The sequence below is a fragment of the Etheostoma cragini genome, chromosome 11 (genome assembly GCF_013103735.1).
Source record: "Etheostoma cragini isolate CJK2018 chromosome 11, CSU_Ecrag_1.0, whole genome shotgun sequence".
Lineage (NCBI taxonomy): Eukaryota > Metazoa > Chordata > Actinopteri > Perciformes > Percidae > Etheostoma > Etheostoma cragini.
Window position 1 is genome coordinate 18,125,627 of NC_048417.1, and position 16,556 is coordinate 18,142,182.

The window sequence follows — 16,556 nt, forward strand, 5'->3', positions numbered from 1 at the left end:
CATAGATGGTTTTATTGTTTTGTGGCTTTTTTTGTGTACTTATTCCATATGTTTTTATAAGTTATGTTTTTATACTATCCCAAATGTTTCCACCAAATTTCAATCCCAGAGATATCTGTTATTTTATTTTTTGACACGGGAAGTTTCCTTTAGTCGCCTTTCAGTGGCGTCTATGACCTTTCACCCTCTAGTTACTCGTATCTTCACAGTCATCACTCAAAGAAATATTTATAACCGTAATACTATTTTGTGCCACACAGCATCATTTTGTGATTAATTACATGCCACTTTGCAACACAGTAATACACCAGAGACCTTATTTATTGATACATTTCAATATCAATCCAGCTTAACATTACTACAATGTGTTGGTTGACAATTAGGTAATGTTAATGCCAAAACGACTAATTAAGATTAAAGCCAAGTGAAGGGGGAGATAATTCTGAGCAAAAGCCATCAATGAGCTCCACCTTGACATCCTCACCAACACTTAGCTCTCAGCCTCCTTGAGTAACGTCACAAACAAACCCCGTCCACCCCGGTGTTGAAAACATCAAAAAGGTGACATTGATATGTGAAATATATTGTGATAGTATGGTTATAGCTGCCGGCTAATGTTAGCTGGATCGCTAACTAGCTAACTGGTCAGCTACCAATACAAACTGAATCAAGAAAAAGGATTATGTTGGGGAAACTGCAGCTATTTTATTAGAATAACATGAATAAACATACCGTGAATAACCTTGAATGGGTAAACTTGTCCGTGAGCGTGAACAGATGCATTCTCATTGGGGATGGTGTTTAAGAATAAAAACTACAACTCCCAAAATTCCACACGTTCCCAACGCCATCAAAAGTCTGTGTTTAGCATCCATTGTTGTGATTGAGAGACCCCTAGTAGCAGAAAATTACATATTGTACATTTAATTAATAAACAATAAATATGCTTAGCATGGGCTGCTTAGAAAATGACAATGCATCTTTCTGCTTTTAGAGCAGTGCAAGCCTTAACAACAGAGGTAGAGGGATAGTTTCAATGTGGCTAAAACACAAAGGAGAGGCTAGGGATCAGACTTAACAGTAACCTATGGTGAAATATTTACTCGTCCTAGATTCATTTCTAATGAGCTGAAAGATAAGTTATGCAACAGAGCCATTGTTTAATGTTTAATGTTGTGTTGTTGTGAACACACTAAAGAGACCTACACTCATCTTTAAATGAGTTCATCTTGCCATCCTCATACAAGGCCTTTGCGGAGATTAGAATAAGCTGTCTTCTTATGCAACCCACTCCTTGTTTTCCTCTGAATATAAAAACAAACAGAATCAATCAATTTCCGAGTCACATTATACTCGGCTCAGGCTTTTCCTTTAATATGTCATTTACTGATTGACTTTGACGGTTTTACAACAGACATCTTCAACAGGGGGTCTGGGACCATAGGGAATCTTCAGAAAGTTTTTTCAAAAGTTACAATGTTTTAACATGAATCCAAACTGTTTTTTTTTATTTGACGATTTGATGCTTGCTACCCTGTAAGTAAGATAGTCACTAAGATATTAAAACATGATTCATAAAATCATGCCAATTATAATTTTAATAGCTTACTATTACATGCATTCAAAAGATGAAACACAGCAGCAGCGGGCGGATGAACCGGACCCCGGCTATATCCTTGAACTGAGGAGGTTGACCTCTTCGACCAGCATAAGTCCGCTGACTCAATATCCCGCTGAAGACGGTTCCCTCGCCGGCTCCCCCTCCTGGGAGAACTGGAGCTGGGGAAAGTTGATAACACCCCTCCACAAGCAGCGGCAACAGTGGCAATGTCGGGCGCAGGGAATGATTGTCTCATATTGGTTGAGAGCTAGAAACACAACAGCCCTTTTAAGGGCCATTCCACTTTATCTAAAGAGCAGTTTCCTTTCAACCAAGCAGTCTTTGCTCCCATTGAGCATCACACAAGCACAAATGGAGCCGCAGCACTTCCTGTCAGCTATGTTAACAAGCAGCATACAGACATGCTCAGTGCGGTTTGGAAAAGCTTGACACACATGAACTCATGGATGTCAAAGCTGACTGCAAAGGGCTATATGCTTCAGTTTGCCAGACCCCACCTTACTTTGTCAGCATGTTGGAGACAACCATGTTGTCTCAGGTGGAGATAGCTGCTCTAACATCAGACATATTGGATCTGTTGGCAAAGAATGCCTTTCCCCCCTCTGTCCAGGGGAGGAGAAAAATAGCTTCTATTCCCCTTATTTTTCTCACACTGAAAAAGACGGGCAGAATGCACCCCATTCTGGATTCCACATGCTGACAATCAGACATGTGTTGGAATTGAATAGTTCACATCCTAGACCTGAAAGATGTGTATTCCCTCATCCCTATTGTTCCCAAACACATGAAATTCCTGCATTTCACCTTTCAGGGAACTAATTTTTAGTACAACCAGCTGCCGTTCAGCTACTCATTGACCCCTTGCATGTTCTCCAAATGCATGGAGTCAGCGGTACAGCCGTTATGCAGAAACTTTGATCCTGTGTCCATCAAAACAAGCTTGGTGGCTCAATGCTAGCAGCTAACACACAGCACACATTACATTCCGCCTCGTGTGATTGATTGTTTGCACCACACAACCCCTCCAAAGAGTCCTCTTCTTTCACTTCCACTTCTTTCTCTTAGGACAATGTTAAGTGTAAACACTGGGGTTTTAAATCAAAAATCACTATCCTGCCTTTCCATTAGAAGGGACGATAGTGCAGCCACTTTACAGCCAAACCCTTCTTTTACACCAAAGGTTTCACAACTCTTTTTGGTCAAGGATGTTTTCCCTTGAGGGTTTCTTTCCCTATGCCTCATAACGACACAGAGGAGGCATCTCACCGACTGCGGTAACTTAAAGTGTTTTGCGCACAGCAGACATCAGACGAACACAGCAGTTGTTTGTTCACTCCAAAAAAACGCTTCCACGGTGCAGCTCTTTCAAACCAGCGGCTTTCCCACTAGCTTTGCGAGGCTATCACCCAATCCTATAGCAAGGAGGGAGCGGAAACCCCTTAGAGCATCCGGGCACATTCTACGAGAGTACTATCAACGTCTGCGGCCCTTTTTAAGGGCATAACCGTGGCAGACATCTGCGCAGCGGCCTCCTAACTAACCCCGTACCCATTCATCCAATTTTATCTGCGAGATATGTCCAAGTCCTCCATGACTCACTCGGTCTCATCCACACTCTATGGCAAATGACGAGTTGTTGATGTGTTTTTTGCTGCTTTCTCCATCCCTCCTGCCCCAGAGTGGATGTAAGGAATGTGAGTGTTCTGCAGTTATTAATCATAATCATTATAGATTTTATCAAGCACTTTATAATCATGAAATGGGCCTTACAATCAGCAAATTCATAAATAGGAGTGATGATATGGTTTTTTGATACATTAAACCTGTTCAATAAAAAGGATTTAGTCTATGTTCTGCTTGTGGACCTTATGTTGCAGGTGGCATTGACTACATCAACTTTACCTTTAACCCAATAGCAACAGCTCTTAGAGGGTAAAGCCTTTACAAAATAGAATGATAGTTACGTATTGTAACTCCAGACTATATGCTTTAGACATAGCCCTTTAAGTTACAGGCCACCTGCTCCACTAACATTGGCTGAAGAAAAATCCTGATGTTGGGAGCAGATCTACGGTTCCGCACCTGTAATATACACTATCTGCAGACGTAATTGAGGCCTGTGTTGGGTGCAACATCTCTTAGAGAGATACACCTATACTCATAGAATCAGGAGCTACAATTCGTAACTTTCATTTTTAGGCTTTAGGCCGTCCACAATTGATTGTTGGTCCTGTTTTATTTTTACAATATATGTAGAAGCGGGTCCCTGCTCCATCTCTCTCTTAGTTAAGGGGTCCTTCGCTTAAAAAACATTAGAGACCTCTGTTTCACAATGTTGTTGCTGTTGTTAATTATACAGGTAGTCAGAATTTTTACAGCTGCCTACTAAGGTAGACGTTTTCCTCCATATGTCTGCCAGGACTTCCTCAGTGGGAGCTTTGTGGTCATATGAGCAGCAATGAGCCATTGTTCCTACAAGTCTCTAACTAGCTGCAAGAAGGTCAGCTCTATTCCAGTAGCTTGTCTTTAAATCCTACATTTTAAGGAACTCACTTAGCATTGGTGTGCATACCTGAACCCTATGGCCAGAGGAAGAAACCAAGGATAAAACAGTGACCCAGCTTGGTTGAAGAGTTTTTGATGAGCCTAATTATCCAACAAAATCCTTCATTTTCATGAAAGGCTTTTTAGATTCTGTTTTTAAAGGATGTTCTTCTGCCTGTGCCATGTGTCTGTGTCACTTGAAGCAAAGTGGCAGAAGATGAGTTGCTTTACGCTTAATAAAGGCCTGTGTTTCCTCAGGAAATGTGGCTTAAGTGGTTCTGCTTTGTAAAATGTGCTTTGTTGTTTGTCTCTGTTCAGAGTTTGACTTTATCACATTGATCAACAATCATCCACTAACCCTGTCCAAATCAAAAAGTAAGATGAGGTGGGGAGCTGTATGAGAAAAAAAACCTTAAACAGCTCAGTTGCAGCAGGTGCAGATTTCTAAAGAACTCTACACAAAATAAATTGTTCTTTATGTTTGAAACAACAAACCACTTTAAACATTGATCTTTCCATACACCAGGTGAAGGCGTCACCGGCGATGAGAAAACTATGTGGTTTAATGTAATATTTAATATCTCCAGATCAATACACTGTAGACTTACTTTTTTGTTGTTCACAACAGAGAAATGTGCTGTTTCAAGGCTGCTTTATAATTGTACGCCATCCACAAGCTTGTTAATCCATCATGGAATTCTTAGTAAAAAAAATTAAAACAAGTATGAATATAAAAATCAACTCAAGTAATTTCAATTCAGCTTTGTGAACTTTCAACCCAGCCTCTCCCAGTGTTTTTAGCTTTGTAACTAACATCTGGAGCTTTAAAACAAGGTATTTGGTTATTTTGAAGCCCTTCCGGAACCTTAATAATCCGCCCTGATACTTCAGTGACTTTTTGGAAACTTTGCACAAGTAATTCAAGATTGATATATTCTCGATCCAGTCACCTGTTTGAATGAATAATGTATGTATTTGCGTTAGCCGGTGCAATCCTGGATTGTTACGTATTGACTAACAGCTGTGTCATGTGTCATCATGTCATCATCATGTGATTGACCAATCACATGATGTCATATTGGATTTTGTGCGTGTGTGCGTGCATGCTTGCGTGTGTGTGTGTGTGCGCTCTCTTGCTGGCAAGGTATCATCAAGGCAACACATGCTCGTAGCACTTACTCTGATACACACTTCTGCAAACCCTTTAATGTACATCTCTACTGCTGTGTAATTGAAAATGAATAATAACTATCTGTAACAATTTTCACAAAAAACTCTTTAAATATTTATTTGAACATACTTGTTATTCAAATGGTCAAAAACTGATTGGGACTTATTGTCCACACATGACTACGTGACTCATCTTCTGAGCCCTGCTTGCTCCTCACCGTCCTAAACCGTTTGTTTAGCACAGCATGAAGAAGGTATGTTATTAGCCAGGTTTATTTTTTCCTCCAATGAAAAACAGCGGGTCTCTTTACATGCCAGCTAAAAGGAATGTAGTGAAACAGTGTATTATTTAGCATTTGGCCTCATTCCTCTTTCTATATTTTAAACTGGAACACAGTCTGACATTGTCAATTATTCTGTTTGATTTGAGCAGGCATATCCTTTTTTAATTGGTGAGGATAGATTCTAAATTTGCCTGCTGTGTTGCTGCTGTGATTGGCTTTAGTTTCCATTACTCCTTTACAAGCCCTCACGTTATTTCAACATTGACTGCTGAATGTTGAATTACTGAAGCCCTTCAGGAGCTGGCTTTCCCTGTCTGTCTGTAATGACACTAACAATAACCCCAAAAGGCAACTTTTTTACTTCAATTAACATTGGAATTTAGAACTTTATCAAAAAGGAAACCAAACTTGACACAAAAACCTCTGACACACACATTACTTTGAGAGACTGGACCACCAAGACCTCCCACTTATACTTATTTGAGAAGTGGCCGAGCCACTGACAATTAAATTAAGCACCAGTGAAAAGGGGTGTACTTTCATAAGCACTATCTCTATTTTACTAAAAAAATATATTATGAATCTACCTGATGTAAAATCTCATAATATCTATACACACACAGTGGTACAAAGATTTGGTTTTCACAGCATTGTCCATCCAAACAACACTGGATAAACCATATTGGTAACCTTGAATTACAAACACAAAAGCCTTGTTCTAGCCATCACTTTTTTATGAAAGTTTGACCAGTGTGCTTTTTTGTGTTTGTGTGTGTGTGTGTGTTTGTGTGTGTGTGTGTGTTTGTGTGTGTGTGTGTGTGTGTGTGTGTGTGTGTGTGTGTGGCACAGTTTAGATCTGTATACAATGCAATCATTTAATATCTTACCAGGAATTCCTGTTCCTATTTTATTCTAGATCCGCATCTTTTTGTTCATCTCTATGCAAGGTCATGGACTGGCGTGATACAGCTTTGATGAAACGTAAATCTTTCAATAAAAAACTTTTAAATGTTTTAGCTTAACCTTACCAGAAATATAAATGTCTTCTTGGTGTATGCAGTGATTCCTTTCATTTTGCTTACCCAAGGAAGGCTCATATAGAAAGACCTTGCCGAAATTTAGTTTTTCATTACAGAGTAGGGTTAGATTTAACAACACTAAACTTTAATCAAAGTGGGATTTGCTCAAGACAAAAGGGTCTACCTGGTAGTTATTGTCAGCAGTGAACACCGCAAGCTGCCCTGTTGCTTGGTTACTGTGCCTGCAGTGAATCATGACTCTGATGGCCTTGGTCTGCTGGGGCAGAATTAGCTCAACTGAACAGAATTTGATATTTTGTGGGTGACAGCCAGTCGAAGGAAATCAAAAAGTGTAATTTTACAATTCTGTCTGACATAAAGAATCATGACTATATTTAGATTTCTCACTAATTATCTCTTTTTCTCTCTCACTCCTTCTCTCACTTCCTTGGCCAAAACCAAACACCACGAAAACTGAAATTATGCCCTACAAATTACAACTATAAAAACTACTAAATATAATGTAAAGAGCTAAAGCATTTTGTTCCAATTGGCATTTTGTGCCTTTTCATCAGCAGTCCATGGCAAAATAAACTTGATTGAAAAACTGTGTGGATTGTCAATGGACTATGTAGCTGCACATTCTCTCCATGTTTTCCCAATCAATTGTCCAGAGAGTAGTGTAAACCTATGAAGCATTATTTCTCACTGTGTGTGTGGGTGTGTGTGTGTGTGTTTACTTTAGTAAACTTTACAATGATGAAGCCCCTAGTGAATTAGACTAGTTCCAACCACGTGGATGTTCACTGACAGAACATAGCAGTTTGCTGTTTCAAACATCCATCCTTTTGCAGTTACAAGACAAGATACAATACTTTAATTAATGACACAATTTAGATATCTGTTTCTGAATAATGAAATAATCCTTAGGGCTCCTGTTTTAGACGTAGCATCACTACCACTGAGTGGCGGTAATGAGTGTGAATGAGAAAGAAGCAGTTTTGTCCTCTTGTGGATATGTGGGCTTACACTCACAGTGAGACCACAGTTACTCTCCCCCTAGCGTTTTAATATATTTGACCTTTTATTATGTGGCCAGAGTGGAATTTACCATTTGTGGATCCTTTAGTGCTATAGGTAGATTCAGTGGATGTTGCTTAATATCCTGAAGAAGCTAAAGCAGAGGAGTGAGGTTGGTAGACTTTTCCAATAGTTGGATAAAGGTTGGTAAGGATTTGCAGGCAGATCAATGTTAGCAGTCTCTGTAGAGTTGTATGTCTGTAAATGGAATCTGAAGCTGTGACGTTAGCAGGGGTACAAAAAAAGATCTTATAAAACGGTATAGCCTGATAATAGCATTAGCCTTGTATTAGGTAGATTGTGTTTTGTAACCAATGTGTTTTTATTCTTGTGTTAAACCTTGTTCTGTCATTTGCCCCAACGGCTTGATCAAACCCTTGATATGTATGAGTTATTTTAATACGCTTTAATAATATTTGAACATTCTTTCATGAATCTGTAAAGGGGGTTAAGAGTAAGGTGTCTATAAAGACAATGGTTTACAGTTGTCAGTTTTAATGGCTATTTATCATTACATTACATACTTTACTGACAGAAACCCTAACACCGGTGTTGTCTGATGTACATAAAGCCCATGCAATGATTCAGTGTCAGTGTGCTATATTTTTTAATTAACCTCTTGTAACAAACTGTTGAAAACAGGGATTAAGGTTTAAAGGGATTATTGCTATTCAGTGTATAGTTAAATGCAGTGATGTTTTAAAATGTAAAGCAGATCCCAACATAGACACAGTTTGAAACAAACATTGCATACACAACTCTAAATATATGAAACAGATCAGTTGTTATTAACCTCAAACTTTAAAGTTTGGGGCTAAAAATGAAAGGTCCTTCTCAAAAAGGACCTTCGTTACAGCTCCCATATCTACAGCTCTTTAAAAGTCATACATATAGTCAGAACTACCCAATGTCAGAGGGGTATGCAGCAACCAATTGATGCCATCGCCAACCTTCTGTCTTTGACTGTCTGGCAACAATGCTGCATCATGCTTACTGATCAGTGGCCATGCTTGTAAACAGAGGCAATCACTTTATCGCAAGTTATTAGGGCACATATTGATATAAAATTGATGTGGAAAAGTTAAGAAATGTTGGTATATCAGCGATTCAAAATAGTGGTTTGCTGTGCCTTTGTGTGGAAATGTCAAGGAAGTTTAACATGGTCAGTGAATGGAAGATGATTTGGAACTGTTGTCATTTTGAAGCTCACTTTGCAGAATGTACAACTGCTATTGCTCAAATGAGCACATTGGCTGAAAGTTGTTAAGCAAACCTACGTTTTGATGTACAGTTGTGTTCAGAATAATAGCAGTGTGTTTAAAAAAAGTGAATAATGCTCCAAATCCTTAGATTAGCTTTTAATTCCATGATATTAATGCATTGGGAACACTGCACATTCAATTCCAAATCAAAACATTACCAACATTGATCAAGTTTGTGTTATACCTTTACAAAAAGTGAAGAAAGGGGAATATTAGGCCGTTCAAAAAAAAGCAGTATTTGCATTTGTCTTTATAAACTCAAACATTTACTGTATAAACTAAAAAAGGTCTCAAGGGTTTGCTTTACTTTGAATCCCTGCACTAATATTTAGTTTCATAACCAATTATTTCTGAGAACTGCTTTACATCTGTGTTGCATAGAGTCGACCAACTTCTGGCACCTGTGAACAGGTATTCCAGCCCAGGACGATTGAACTACATTCCACAATTGCTTTGCATCACTTTGTTTTGCCTCAGAAACAGCATCTTTGATGTCATCACACAAGTCTTCTATGGGATTGAGGTCCGGGGATTGGGCTGGCCACTCCATAACATCAATCATGTTCATCTAGAACCAAGACTTTGCTCATTTACTGATGTCTTTTGGGTCACTGTCTTGTTGAATCCATTTCAAAGGCATTTTCCCCTTTAGACAACATGACCTCTTCAAGTATTTTGATGTATTGAAACTGAACCATGATCCCTGGTATGCGATAAATAGGCCCAACACCACAGTTTGAGAGACATCTACATAACATGATTTTTGCACTAGCCTGCTTTACAGTCTTCACAGTGTACTGTGGCTTGAATTCAGTGCATGGCGTTCGTCAAACAAACCGTCTGCGGCCCCTAGACCCACAAATGACAATTTTGCTCTCATCAGTCCACAGAATGTTGCGTCATTTCTCCTTTGGCCAGTCAATGTGTGCTCTGGCAAATTTCAACCTATTCAGTACGTGTCTTTTTTTCAGCAGTGGGACTTTGCTGGGGCTTCTAGCTGACAGCTTTGCTTCACATAGTCTTCTTCTGGTTGTAACAGTACTCACAGGTAACTTTAAGTCCTCTTTGATTTTCCTGAAGCTGATCATTGGTTGAGCCTTTGCCATTTTGGCTATTCTTCAACCCATTCAAAGGATAGTTGACAGGCTTTGGATGCCTATTTAAGACATTTGAAATCATTTTGGCTGAGCAGCCTATAATTTTCTGCACTACCCTCTCCAATCAACTTTTTAATCAAAGTCCACTGTTCCTCAGAGCAATGTCTGGAACGAGCCATATTGCTGAGTGTTTCAGTCCAACATGCACAACATTTTCTTCCTTCCTTTTTTGATTTTTGAATGCTTTTTTGCAGCCATAAATATTTGTGATGATGCAGTTGAATCAAACGGTTTCCTGTAATTAGAGTTGTTTGTATTGTTGTCCTCTTGAAAATCAACCCCTAACTCTGCAGCCCTTTGCAGCCACTTTCAGCACATTTCAAGTGCACTCAAGTCCACACAATTGTGCCCCAATGGCTCTCACTGATGCCCTTAAATAAAACTGTTAACTGGTTCTGTCAAAATAGCTTAGACAAGCTGATTGTATTCAACCTGCCCAGCAAAAAATGACAGCAACCAACTAGGGACTATTGAAGAAAGTTGTCAAAATATGTAGGAAGCCAAAGTGACGCAGATATTTCACATAACTTTGAGGGAAAAAAATAAGTTATAAAGTTATAATTTAGTTTACATCTTTAATGTAATTCTTCAGGCATCTCTCTATTTCTGTCTCTCACTCACTCACCCATTCACTCACTCCCTCACTCACACTCACACACAGTAAAGCCCTGGCTGTGTTGCCTTTTTCATTTGAAGGCCATTGACAGACAGCGTTGAACGAGGGCTGTATTCTAAAAGAAAATGGACAGACAATGGTAACAACAAAGGTCATGTTCCTTTCTATAAAGATATTTTGAATCTTTTTTTGACATACTGTCATTTTTTTTATATATACTATACTAAGACTTTTTTCCATACTTTTTATACTATGGCTTTATCACTGTTTTCATCATACTATACTATAACTATGACCTTTTTTATATATACTATTGGAGGCAGTCCTAGCCAACTCAACTCATGACCAGCTTAATGTGTACAGAAAAGAGGATTTAGTTATTATTGAGCGAGTCACCTCCAGATTCCAGTAACAAAAACTAAATTAAAAAGAGATCCTAAACCGTTAGTTGTTGCAAACTTGGTGGAAAGAGGGTTGATTGAGTTACCTGTGATGGCAGAATTAAAAACGCTTCCTGTTGCCGTCTTAGCAGAGACAGAGGGTGCACGCTGTCACGTTATGACACACCACAGAAAGTAGTGCTTGTTCCAGAGATGAAGATATGTAAAAGTTTGCCTGGCCATCTCCAGCTTGAAGCGCAAGTAAACCGCACATGAAACTTATGCTATGGAAGCTCGGGATGGTAAGCTCTCAGGGGGCGGAAAACCTGCCTGCTGCCGCTCCAGGTACGTCACTCACCTCCTCCACCCAAAATTCTGGAAGTCTTATTACCATGGCTTTTGATGTTAGCAAGCACATTGCTCTAGTGCCGTTGTTCCGTGAATCTGGGGTATTCGAGCGCATTGAAGTTGCTCTGCAGTGGCCATCTGAGCTTTGGTCTCTGTTGCTCCAGTGTAAGCTACATGGTAAAGCCCAGGAAGCCTCGGCAGCACTCTCTTTAGAAGAGAGTTTAAACTATGAGTCTGTTTAGTCTGCTATTCTGTGCATCTATGAACTAGTCCCTGAGGCATATCGGGGGAAATTTAGGATTCATAGGAAGTCACAGAATCAGACTTATCCTGAGATTGCCAGAAAGAAGGGTGTGTTATTAGATAAGTGGTCTGCTGCCTGTTCTGTTCTAACTTTAATTTCTGAGAGAATTACTTCTGGTTGAAGATTTAAAAAAATGTCTGCCAGAGCGCAGAAGTTAACAACTTTAACTGCTGCAACAACATTAGCTGATGAGTATGTGTTGATTCACAAAACTACTTTTGCTTCTTTTCCTAACAGACCACCTCAATCCCCTGTTTCGCCTCCCTCTGTCCACAAAACGCCAGGTGCAGAAAAAGAAGAGTGGAAATGTTTCTATTGTCTTCTCGGCGGTCATGTTATTCAATTGAATTCAATTTTACTTATAGTATCAATTCATAAAGAGTTATCTCAAGACACTTTGCAGATAGAGTAGGTCTAGAACACACTCTATTATTTACAAGTACCCAGCAATGCTAGTGATTCCCACAGGCAGTGTCTGATGGGGCCGGTTGGGGGTTTAATGAATGGTGGCAATAACACTCACAATAAAAGATAATGGAACAGTGACTAGAAATACTAGTGTCATGGCATAGCAGGGCACTGTAAGTCATTGCAAGGCAACGGAGGACGTAGTAGGACTTTGCAGGACACCACAGAGTGTAGCAGGATGTGACAGGGCATCGCAGGACATGTAGCAGGACCACGGCGACAGCTGGAACCTTGATTTTGGTGCCTCCCTAATCCATGGAAACATGCTGGGTGAAAAAGAGCATAAAAACAATTTTGGGGAACAACTCCCCGGAGTATTGCGGCCTGTCCGGCTTTAAAACGTAAAGAACAGGCTTCACAGTTTTCTCAGCCTAAGGGCATTGGCCTGATTAAAACTCACAACGGTACAAAAACTGAGATTGGCAAATAAGAAGAGAATGCGTGCTTCAAACCATTTGTTTTTGACGCATGCATTTCAATCACCGGCATGCCTGTAGATCAGAGCACCGCCTAAGTGCATGTTCCCAGTCGGTTATTTTGGAGTCATCATTGCCTTTTTCTGAGCAATCAGCTTGCGGGTTTGGTTCGGTGCTCATATTTTTCCTACAAACCATACTGTGACTATTTTCAACATACTGTACTATCACTTTTTTCTATTTATAATGAAATTTGAATGACTTTTTTCAACATAGTATTACATGAGTTTTGCATCACTTTTTTCAATGTACTATAATCTAAACATTTTAATCACTTTTCAACGTAATATATTTAGACTTTTTGTATCAATTTTTGAGCATAACATTTTTGTCACTTTTGTCGACATACTATGCTGTGACCTTTTTATGAGTTTTTGCCATACTATGCAATGACTTGAATCACTTTTACCAATATACTATACCATGACTTTTTAACATTTTATGTTTAAACTCACAGTGGCTCAGTGGTTAACACTGCTCCAACAAGTAGGAGCTGCAGACTCAGGTTTGATTCTGAGTATTACTGATTTCTAACTAATACACCATGAGTTTTTCATAGATTTACTATACTGTGACTTTTTCAACATACTGTGCAATAACTTCAATCACTTTTTTAACATTTTATGTTTGGACCCACAGTGGTTCAGTTGATAACACTGCTCCAAATAGCACCAGGTAGTGGGAACTGCAGACTCAGACCCAAGTTCAATTCTAAACGTGATTATTTTCTACTTACTACACCATGAGTTTTTCATCACCTTTTGGACATATTACACTATACTATACTATGAAAAAGTATGACATACTATACTATGAATTTCTTATCACTTTTTTCAAAATACTATACTATGACGTTTTTAATAATTTCAGTTTGGACTCCCAGTGGCTCAGTGGTTAACACTGCTTCGACAAGTAAGAACCGCAGGCTCAGACAGAGGTTTGATTTTGAGTATGACTGTTTCCTACATAATACACCATGAGTTTTTCATAACTTTTCATAACCAGACACTGACTTTTTCGACATACTATACTATGACTTTTTTATCACTTTTTTCAACATACTATACTATTACTTTTTATCACTTTTTTCCGATATGCTATACTATTACTTTTTTAACAATTTATGTTTGGACTCACCGTGGCTCAACAGTTAACACTGCTACTAACTAGTACCACCAAGTAGGAACTGCAGACTCAGACACAGGTTCGATTCTGAGTAGTACGGTTTTCTATAATACACCATGAGTTTTTCAACTTTTTCAACACACTATACTATAACTTTTTAAATCGCTTTTTTCGACACACTATACTATGACTTTTTCTACATACTGTGCAATGACTTCAATCAAAAAGCCCCAGCTAATTAGATTAGATTCAACTTTATTGTCATTACACAGGTACAGGTACAAGGCAACGAAATGCAGTTTGGGCCTAACCATAAGTGCAATAGCTGTAAATGCAGGATATACAATGGTTCCGTAAGTGTAGGACATGGATATGTACTGAAAAAATATAGAAATGAATACTATTATAAACAGAATTTTACAGGTGGGTTTGTCCTATGAATGTAAAATATAGATAACAAGTATTGTGAGCTAGGAATATAGTGAATATAATATACCGGTGGATATTACTATAAGTGTACATTTTTACAGGTCTGCAAATAACATAATATACTAATTGTTTACAGAGTTTACAGGTGAGTATGTACAATGAATATATATACAGATGGCTATTATTATTATAGACAGAATTTTTAATGGGAACTGCAGACTCACACCCCATGCTACACCATGAGTTTTTCATCACCTTTTTGACATACTATACTATACAGTGACCATTTGTGACATACTATACTATGATTTTCTTATCATTTTTTTCAACATACTGTATAAAGTATGACTTTTTAATCACTTCATTCGACATACTATACTATGAATTTTTTGACAAACTATGAAATTACTTTTATCAATTTTTTCAACATACTATACCATGACATACTTACACTATGACATTTTATTGATATTTTTGTACATACTATATAATACAACATATTATACTATGGCTCTTTTATCATTTATTTTTACATACTACACCATGAATTTTTTTGACATACTATACTATGACTTTTTTAATCACTTTGTTCAACATACTACAGTACAACTTTTTCATCCCTTTTTTCGAAATACTATACTATGATTTTTTTTGACATACTATGAAATGACTTTTATCAATTTTTTCAACATACTATACCATGACATACTTATACTAAGACATTTTATTGACTTTTTCGACATGCTATATAATTTGACATATTTTGACATGCAAACTACTTTTCTATCATTTTTTTTGGCATACTTCAACATGACTTTTTAAACAAACTATACTTTTTATCACTTTTTTTTATAAACTATACAATGACATTTTTTTAACAATTACTCTTTGGACTCCCAGTGGCTCAGTGGTTAACACTGCACCACCAAGTAGGAACTGCAGACTCAGAGTTTTTTGAGTAGTACTGTTTCCTACATAATACACCATGAGTTTTTCTTAACTTGTTCAACATACTATACTATGACTATTTAAATCCCTTTTTTCGACATACTATACTATGACGTTTTTGTCACTTTTTTCAAAATACTGTAATATGACGTTTTTAACAATTCCTGTTTGGACTCACAGTGGCTCAGTGGTTAACACTGCTCCAACTAGTACCACCAAGTAGGAACTGCAGACTCTGAGTATTACTGTTTTCAACATAATAAACCATGAGTTTTTCATAACTTTTTCAACATACTATACTATGACTTTTTTATCGTTTTTTTCAACATACTATACTATGACTTTTTCGACATACTGTGCAATGACTTCAATCACTTTCTTAACGTTTTATGTTTGGACTCATGGTGGTTCAGTTGATAACAGTGCTCCAAATAGAACCAGATAGTAGGAACTGCAGACTCAGACCCAAATTCCGTTCTAAACGTAATTATTTTCTACTTACTACACCATGAGTTTTTCATCACCTTTTTGACATACTATACTATACTATGACTACTTATGACATACTATACTATGAATTTCTTGTCACATTTTTCAACATACTATAGAATGACATTTTTATGAATTTTTTCAATATACTATACTATGACTTTTTTAACATTTTCTGTTTGGACTCCCACTGGCTCAGTGGTTGACACTAGTACCACCAAGTAGGAACTGCAGACTCAGACACAGGTTTGATTCTGAGTATGACGGTTTTCTACACAATACACCATGAGTTTTTAACAACTTTTTGACATACCATGTAACATGACATATTTTTGACGTACTATACTATGGCTTTTTTATCCTTTGTTTTTATATACACCATAACTTTTTTTGACATACCATACTATGACTTATTTATCACTGTTTTCGACACACTATACTGTCTATTACTTTTTTATAATTTTTTTCTACAAACTATCTATTGCCTTTTTATCATATTTTTGACATACTATACTATGACTTTTTTGACATACTGTGCAGTGACATCAATCACCTTTTTAACATTTTGCATTTGTACTCACAGTGGCTCAGTGGTTTACACTGCTCCAAATAGCACCAGATAGTGGAAACTTCAGACTCAAGTTCAATTCCAAGTGTGATTATTTTCTACAACTACACCAGGAGTTTTTCCTCACTTTTTTGACAAACTATACTATACTATGACCATTTATGACATACTATACTATGAATTTCTTATAAGTTTTTTTCAACATACTACATACATAATATGACTTTTTAATCACTTCTTTCCACATACTATACCATGACTGTTTTGA

General features: G+C 37.7%; 1 protein-coding gene and 1 long non-coding RNA gene across 2 annotated transcripts in view; both read right to left on the reverse strand.

The window, feature by feature from the left end:
* Nucleotides 1-501: 501 nt before the first annotated feature.
* Nucleotides 502-6,298, reverse strand: LOC117952916. Its single transcript, XR_004658540.1, has 3 exons — nucleotides 6,287-6,298; nucleotides 5,729-5,733; nucleotides 502-742 (listed from the first exon to the last, which is right to left on the reverse strand). It is a non-coding gene; the product is annotated as an uncharacterized LOC117952916 (long non-coding RNA).
* Nucleotides 6,299-11,428: 5,130 nt separating this feature from the next.
* The window catches only part of cps1 (carbamoyl-phosphate synthase 1, mitochondrial), a 75,628-nt gene continuing 70,500 nt past the window's right edge, over nucleotides 11,429-16,556 (reverse strand). Inside the window, exon 40 of the mRNA XM_034885471.1 lies at nucleotides 11,429-11,440. The gene's annotated coding sequence lies outside the window, so the exon portion shown is untranslated. The remainder of the gene's footprint in view (nucleotides 11,441-16,556) is intronic.